General features: G+C 48.2%; 1 long non-coding RNA gene across 3 annotated transcripts; it reads right to left on the bottom strand.

Moving 5' to 3' along the window:
* Positions 1-3,189: 3,189 nt before the first annotated feature.
* LOC309636398 lies at positions 3,190-6,320 on the bottom strand. Of its 3 annotated transcripts, none has more exons than XR_014250015.1 (3): positions 6,210-6,320; positions 4,062-6,063; positions 3,190-3,537 (listed from the first exon to the last, which is right to left on the bottom strand). It is a non-coding gene; the product is annotated as an uncharacterized lncRNA (long non-coding RNA). The 3 variants fall into 3 exon arrangements; XR_014250017.1 differs by having other exon boundaries at positions 4,062-5,865; positions 5,944-6,309; XR_014250016.1 differs by having other exon boundaries at positions 4,062-6,309.
* Positions 6,321-7,209: the final 889 nt, after the last annotated feature.

Below are 7,209 nucleotides of genomic sequence, written 5' to 3'. Positions count from 1 at the left end.
CTCATACCCTGCAACCCCCTCCTCCAAATTCACACTAATTCCCCTCTACACCCACAGTCCTGGCCCAAGCCCGATCTACTGCCTGGTTCCTCCGTCAGGCCCTGACAAAGCTCCCTGCCCCCACGGTGCGTCTCACATCCCACCCCAACATGGTCTTTCTGAAGAAAAACGAGACTGTGACTCTCTCCCATCTGTAATCCCCCAAATGTTTCCCCACTTTCGCTAGAGTATCTGCTGGGAGAAACATCTGCCAAGGCCCTGAGAGTCCCCGGCATCCCTACTAGGCTGGTGGCTCTTGGTTCCCTGATACTGAGCACCTCAGCAGGCCAGGAGACACGGCAGGAAACCCCAGAACTGCTCACCTCAGGATGGGGCTGGCACTGCTGCTGCCTGATCAAAGAGAGCAGAGAAGGGTTCCCCAACTGGGACACAAACTCTGCACGAGTGGCCTCTCCCTTAGCTATCGCATGATCCCCATGGGACTTGAGGGAAGGAAGGACCCAGGCACGTTAGTTCCTAAGCAGGATGCTGTGGGCTCAGTTGTGCCCCCCAAAATTCACATGCTGAATCCCTAACCCCCAGGACCCCAGGATGTGGCTGTATTTGGAGATGGGGTTTTTAAAGAGGTGATCACGGTAAAATGAGGTCACTAGGGTGGATCCTAATCCAATAAGACTGATGTCCTACCAGAAGAGATTAGGACACAGAAGATCATGTGAGAAGATGGCTGTCTACACACCAAGGAGAGAAGCCTCAAGGAAAAACCAGCCTGCAGACACCTTGATCTCAGACGGCATGCAGGACTAGGAGGTAGGTCTGTTGTTCAAGCTCCCCGGTCTGTGGTGTTTGCTATGGCAGCCCCAAGCAGACACACACACAGGGTAAAGAAGGTCTCACACTAGATAGCCCACTCTCCATTCCCCTGTATGTGAGTTACAGTAGCCTCAAGAACTGAGGAAGCTGTCCCTGAGGAAAGGCACAAGATATGAGATTTTAGGCATAACACGACTGCACTGATCTTTTTCTTTTTCCTTTTATAAGATTTTTTAAAATTTTATTTATTTATTTATTTTTGTCTGTGTTGGGTCTTCATTGCTGCACACGGGATTTCTCTAGTTGCGGCGAGGGGGGCTTCTCTTCACTGCGGTGCGCGGGCTTCTCATTGCGGTGGCTTCTCTTGTTGTGGAGCACGGGCTCTAGGCGTGGGGGCTCAGTAGTTGTGGCACACGGGCATAGCTGCTCTGCGGCATGTGGGATTTTCCCGGACCACGTCTCAAACCTGTGTGCCCTGCATCAGCAGGCAGAGTATCAACCACTACACCACCAGGGAAGCCCCACGACTGCACTGATCTTAAACGAGCCTGATCTACATTCACACGAGATGGTTTTGTCCTGTATATACACCCACATTAGCACCTTCAGTCTGAAGCGCAGACCTTTGGCTTCACCACCTCCACTGAGAGCATTACCTTAATCTGCTCGGAACCACCTCCTATAGGATTTCCAGAACCACAAAGCATCAGAGACTGCATGCTGATGTGTAATCATGTTTCACAGGACCAGAGGCTGTGCGCCAGCTTCCGGGTGACCCTGCCACAGCAGAGCCGCCCAGCTGTCCACCAGAACCCACGTCCCTTTTTCCTGTTCACAGCCAGCCTGCACCTCCCAGCTTTCCCACCCATTGCAGCCCGAAGGGCAAGTGGTGGAGGTGGTGAGGGCCTTGGCCAGCCTGTGTCCTAGGACGGAGGGCATGGTGCCATGTGGTCACCCCATCCCCTGCTGGTTGGAGCCCTCCACCTGAAAGCAGGGAAGTGAAACAAGGAGGACAGAGCCTGGGCCCCGACCCCCACCTGCCCTGAACTATCACATGAACGGAACACAGACATCTTGAGCATCAGACTATTTTGGGGGGACACTTTGTTCCAGTGACAAACCTTTGCTTTAAAAACCAAGGTGCTTTACAGATCCCTCCCCAACTGTAACAGAAAGTGAGGCTTAATTTCATCACAGAATAAAGTTATGGGGAATTTACTGGCCAAAGAAACTTAGGTTTGTGATACTCAATTAGTGAAGAATCTAAACAGACTTTGGGCTTGGGGTAGTAAATTAAAGAAGTACCAAGGGTTGTTCATATAGGCTTCTGCACCTTTCACATGAGAGACTTATTTCCTGCTTTCAAGGACATAGACAGAGTGTCCCTCTTGCATCAGCCATTTATTAAGGAACTGTAATTCAAAGTAATCGATATGCCACTGTGGAGCAGCCCTCCCTGAGACCCAGCAATACACAGACGTGGGAATACATGCATATATTTCCTTGCATTGTCAGCTGAGCACTTTCAGCTCCTATATGTAACTTTTTCATAACATTCTCTAGTAAAAGGAACCAGAGCTCTTTGAAATAATGGCTGACACTAGGACTGACACAGTAAATATATGAGCCAGGACAATCTTGAATCTTTTTTTTTTTTTTTAATTTATTTATTTATTTATTTATTTTTTGGCTGTGTTGGGTCTTCGTTTCTGTGCGAGGGCTTTCTCTAGTTGCGGCGAGCGGGGGCCACTCTTCATCGCGGTGCGCGGGCCTCTCACCATCGCAGCCTTTCCTGTTGCGGAGCGCAGGCTCCAGACGCGCAGGCTCAGTAATTGTGGCTCACGGGCCTAGTTGCTCCGCGGCATGTGGGATCTTCCTAGACCAGGGCTCGAACTTGTGTCCCCTGCATTGGCAGGCGGATTCTCAACCACTGCGCCACCAGGGAAGCTCCAATCTTGAATCTTATATCAGAAAATAAGGAATTATCAAGAAAAAAAAGTCCACAGGGTGGAATGATGTCAAAGGAAAACAGGAGCCAATGGAAAGAGCTCTCAATAGCCAAAGTAGGAATGAACTTAGCAACAAAATCTGGACTGCTGGATTATAACAAAAAGTTAAAAAAACAAAGAAAAACAAACAAACAAAAACTGTCCACAGGTGTCCATGCTGGTAAAAATAAGTAACTGCACAGGGTTTTGTTTGTTTGTTTGTTTGTTTTGATCAATAAAGTTGAATAGAAATCTCCTATGTGGAAGTCCAAATAATTGATGTGGACACTCAGCCATCCATGGATTGTGGAGGTGGAGATAACTCCTGTCTCCATAAGTGCTGGTTCCCAAAGTAGCTTCCTCCTAAAGAAGACACACAGCACGGAAATGGGAAAAACTTAACTTCATTGTGGGGAAATCTGACAAACTACCTCAGCCAGGTGACCAAAGTTAATAGTAACAGTGATAAGTTGCCTTGAGAGCCTGTTCCCTTGATATAAAGTGATGAGAAAGCACTTTACCTCTGTGATCTGCTTACTTAAATCCATAACTCAAGCCTAATCCTGAGATAAACACCAAGTAAATTCCAAAGCGGGACAGTCAACAAAATATCTGACCAGTACTACTCACCAATGTCAAGGTCATAGAAACAAGGACAGTCTCAGAAACTGTGAAAGCCCAGAAGAGTCTAAACAGACATGATGACTAAATGTCACGTGATACACTGGATGGCATCCTGGAAGACAAAAAGTTAGAACAAAGGAAACCCAAATGAAGTATGGATGTCAGTTAATAAGTGACAATTCGGTTGAAAACTAGAATGAGAAACCTATTGTGTCACACTAGAAATCTAGAGAAAATGGGTAACTTCCTAGTAAAAACACACATTAACAAAACGGAACATAACAAAGGAAAATACAAACAGAACAGTTAAGCCACCAAAAGACCTCTTCCCCATTTTGCTTGTCCTTTCACTGTTCCGGGATTTCGCTCTCCTGGGACAGGGAAGGAACAGAGACACAGCAGTCTGGCAGTTCCCCTAAGTTCGGACCCTACTCAGTGTCTTCATCTCGCCCAGCCATGCCCCATCCAGTAGGGCACCCAAGGGAGTCTCAGGGATTATTCGTTCTGATGTATCAGCTATGACTTTTTTGATTCCAATGGACTGGACACACTTACTAAAGTAAAATAAAACATTATTTTTAAACAATAGAAATAAATTAATAACTGCAAGAGACAGGTTTAAGAGTGGATTTGGACCTGGCAGTTCTGGTGGCTCACTCTCTTGCAGTGTGATCTGGTCTCTCTCCAATCCTTTGTCCTGCTAAATGCCTTTGGGTGGCCCCATTCACAGGAACACTCTCTCTCACTGCATCCAGGGCTTCCAGAAACTCCAGGCGACACCCACTCAATGTCCATTTTAACAGAAAAGAAGAGGTTCAGTTAAGGTCAGTGACTGTGGTCACCCATCCAGGGCTCTTGCTGTCCTCCCTTGATGGCAGGAAGCTCTTCCACTAGCTAAAATAGCAACTTCGCTGTTGGTGGTAAACTCAAGACTCTTGCTTTGGGCATCAGGGCCTCATATCAGAGGCTGCCCCTGATTGCCAGTGTACCTCAAAAGGCACACAGACTTCATCTGTGTCCCTGGGAGGTGGGAGCCCAGGAGTCACACCTGCCCTCTGACTACATTAATCACCCATCTCCACAGAACACATTTGCTCATTTCCCAGTCTCTGCTCTCTCCTTTACAGAGAACAGAAACCAAACGGTAGGTGGTAAGGAAACTGTTACTCAACGGAGCAGTGTCTCAAGGATGATTCTATACCGTGGAATCCACAGTTGGCTGGCTTTCCGGAGGCTGCAGGGACTGGGCCCGGGATGCACGTGGCTCCTGGAGACCACGTGGCCTCAGAGTGAGAACACCAGCTGGGAAGCCACTTGCTCCCATACCTTTGATTTTTAATGAGTATGAATGTCAAAGGTTTGCAACAACCCAAAGGCCAAAGGATTGCAGGGCCACGGTCTGCTGTATGCTGGTTGTGGCCAGGGCCACACTCAATGTCTACAGGGTTATTTCCTCTCAGAAGGCTGAGAGGCTATGAGGGAGGAGGCCCTTTTCTCAATCACATGGATGTAGGGAACTGAAACATCCCAAGGGGCCATCTACGCTGCCCAGGTAGCTGTTCAATTGCCCAGCAGCAAGGTCAGCTCAGTGATTGGCCACAGGGGCTTGACAGGGCCCAGGCAGGCCTGAGCTGGAGGACCACAGATGCCTGCCTGGATGGTCAGGGGTCAAGGGATATTCTGAGATTTTATTATCTACTACTGCCCACTCAAATGGGACGAAGGATGCAGCCAGTCCTGAAGGGCACCGCCAGCCCTCAAGAAGGCAGCATATGGGGGCTGGCAGCGCTACAGCCTTGCATGCATGCCAACATGTCCCACTGAGCGCACTGCGTGTCAGGGCTGGGCTGGAACCTGGGTCCAGCCCCACCCTCCCCATGTTGGCGGCGGGGGACCTTCCTGACTTCTGAGGCCCTCCACAACCACAGACTGAGGTTAAGTTGGAGATGAAACAGCCAGCAACCAGAGCAGACATTTCATTCATCTTCTTTAGAGTCCAGGATGCGGAGAGGAAGCAGAGGCGGAGCAGAAAACCAACAGTCCAGCTCGACCCCGTGTCACTTGTACCAGGTGAGTCCCGTCCATCGTGGAGGCTCAGATAGAAGAGAGAGGGGAAGGCGAAGCAGGCCCATTAGATCGTGAACACTAGGTGTGTAAAGTATGAGTACTTTCTGGTTTTCTTTTTATTTACAGGAATTTCTATTTTTCAATCATTAAGATACGCTATTAGTAAAATAAAAAGATTAAAATTGTGTATACCTTTTCACACGCCCCTCACTAAATGTGAATTCTGTAGAAGGTACACATCTTCTGAAATCTCTTCTTACAAGAGTCACGGATTTACTTACTAAAAGCTGGCTGGAATCAACACAGGTGACTTTGCAGTTTTAGGATTGCCTGGGTCCGTGGCTTGCTGGGCTGCAGTTCCTACTTTCCACCTCTGTAAGATGCAGGTGGAGAAGAAAGGGTGAGACCTGTCTCTCTATGAGCTGTTCAGCTAGGACTCTGAGGTACCTACCTTGTGCAGCACGTGGTAGCAGAAGCACGGGTCACAGCAGGAACAGAGTACTTGGTCTTGGCCCTTAGATGACCCAGAGTGGACATTACATACTCAGCCAACAACCAGAAAAGAGAGTCCCTTTATTAAAAAAAAAAAAAAAAAAAATTACATTCAGCCAGCACCTTGGGTTCACCCAGGCCTGCTCTGACCTTCTGTTCCCCCTCTAGCACAGGCCAACGAGATAGCTCTGGGCAAAGCTGTGTTCCTACTCACCTCCCACCCACCTCAGTCAGGTCTTGCTGAACCCAGAGAACCAGGAATGCTGACCATCCTTCCAGTTTGGGGCCCCAAGGCTGTAAGCTCATCGCAGTGGGCCAGCTCTCTGGGGTCCTTCCAGCACACTCCCGAGGGTAGTGACGGGGATGCAGCTGGAATCTGAGTTGCACAGTCTGCTCATTTCACCTTCACTCGTTACGAAAAAGGTCTTTACCCATGAAACATTCACCCCACTTTTGGTCCTTTAAAAAAACAAATTTTCTTAGGAACTTTTACACCAAAGTGTCTTCCGGAAAGCAAACGTTCAGCAATAAGATTTACTTCAGTACAATTTCATTTTATGTACATACAAGTGTACTTAAAGAGGGCCATGTATACAATGAGATGCCTCGTTTGCCATTTCTTTGAAGTCTGAGGCACCTGCGGGTGAGCATACCTGAGGTTTGTGATTGTTGCTTTCATGGAGTACTGTCTTCCGCCTTTATCTCCAGACCCAAGGATGGGGAACAAAGGTGAAACAGGTCTGCACACTGCAAAATGTCTTCAGAAATCTGCAAACCCAGCTTCTTACAGGAGTTAAAGGTTAAGGACCAGGACAATGAAAGGGCGTGTGGGGGAAGGAATAGCAAGTAACCAAAACAAGGTGTCTGCGACCAGCCCACCTTCTCTGTCACGAGTGTGCACCTGGGGCTGGTCTCTGTGTTTGGGGAGCCCTTGTGCTTCACAGAAGCAGTGCTGAGCCAGGGTGGAGGAGCTGGCCACAGACACCACCTGCCAAGTACCTGTGGGACCCACTCTCAGTCCTGAGCTAAGCTTAAACCATAATTACATTTATTTACTTATTTACTGGGACAGGCAACGTGCTCAGTACTTGGAGTGACTATATTCCCCCCCATTTTATTGTTTTAAACCACTTTATGAAGGTATCATTGACATACAGAAAGCTGTACATGATTAATACATGCAACTTTGTGAGTATGGAGACAGATTACACCCATGAAACCATCA

This window comes from Balaenoptera physalus (assembly GCF_965194825.1).
Source record: "Balaenoptera physalus genome assembly, chromosome: 10".
NCBI classification, from domain to species: domain Eukaryota; kingdom Metazoa; phylum Chordata; class Mammalia; order Artiodactyla; family Balaenopteridae; genus Balaenoptera; species Balaenoptera physalus.
Note: the sequence above shows the minus strand (reverse complement) of the source record. Positions and strands in the feature narration are given on the sequence as shown.